Source organism: Ciona intestinalis, unplaced genomic scaffold, assembly GCF_000224145.3.
Source record: "Ciona intestinalis unplaced genomic scaffold, KH HT001225.1, whole genome shotgun sequence".
NCBI classification, from domain to species: Eukaryota; Metazoa; Chordata; class Ascidiacea; order Phlebobranchia; family Cionidae; genus Ciona; species Ciona intestinalis.
Genome location: NW_004191546.1, coordinates 2,265 through 3,620, shown reverse-complemented (window position 1 = coordinate 3,620; position 1,356 = coordinate 2,265).

Below are 1,356 nucleotides of genomic sequence, written 5' to 3'. Positions count from 1 at the left end.
CACAAAAACCTAGCTAGCTCTTACCTGTTTTTAAACAAAGCACGGAGATGATAAGATAGGAAGGATTACATGTCGAAATATTCCCACTTTTTTGACGTACAAGCTGCTGAACCACTTTTTATCATTTGCTCCCACAGTTTCTGTAACTGAAATCCATATACTTTGTTTCATTTTATCATTTTTATAGCCAGGTGATTCGGTATTACATAAAACCGAATAATCTTGGACGGTTTTAATTAGGTTTTCATTAAAATCGACTTTATCCATTTCTGTAAACTGCCTCAAAATACGTTAGGTATTTTAATTTTGGACAATAATTTCAGAAACTGGGATTTCTGCAAACAAACATTTAGTTTTCACCTTCTTATTTACGCACAAACTGGATCTACACTTAAGTTTTAAAAGGAATCAATATTCTTGAGTTCGCGCAAAATCGATATTTTCCCGCCAAATGCTTCGCTAGCGATAATCGGCAGAGTAGAAACTGTTCCTAATCGATTTTCCATACGTTAGGTATTTTAATTTTGGACAATAATTTCACAAACTGGGATTTCTGCAAACAAACATTTAGTTTTCACCTTCTTATTTACGCACAAACTGGATCTACACTTAAGTTTTAAAAGGAATCAATATTCTTGAGTTCGCGCAAAATCGATACTTTCCCGCCAAATGCTTCGCTAGCGATAATCGGCAGAGTAGAAACTGTTCCTAATCGATTTTCCTTATATCATTCCATATAATAGTATTAAATAAAGTCTTGTGTGCCCTTAGATCCAGGAACATCTTCCAAAGTATATGCCACTTGCGGCGCGGTCCTTTGTTGTGACTGTGACGTCAGAAAGGTCCTTTGAGCCAGCTGTTGATTGCTGGCGTTTAGCGACTAGCGATGTGAGATCGGCTAGTGTGGCTGCGTGTTCTGAGACTTGCCGCTAAGTCTAATTAAGGGCGATACTGATGCAATATACAATCACGCTAAGAAACTCGAACGCCTAACCACTTGTATAAGCAGTGGTTAAAATCTAAGTTCGCTGATGAACTCTGGTTGGTCTTAATTGAGTCTGTATCGAACCTTTTATAGTTTTTTGTAGCTGACGTCACATGCTTTCGTCATCTGCGCTCGCTTCTCTTTTGGGCGTTGCCTGATCATTAATTGTTCAATGAGAGTAGCTGACCGTATCCTGGCTCGGGGCGCTCGATCGTTCCGAGAACTTCATTACCGTTCGTTGTCGTTAAGATAGTATTTCCTTGGATTCTTTTTGAGATTGCGTTCGTTTCTCTTTGGCATAAGAGCTCTGGTCGTTCATGTTCATCCAAGGAATGTCCGATAAGTGTCCTGGCCGTGGGCGTTTATCGTTC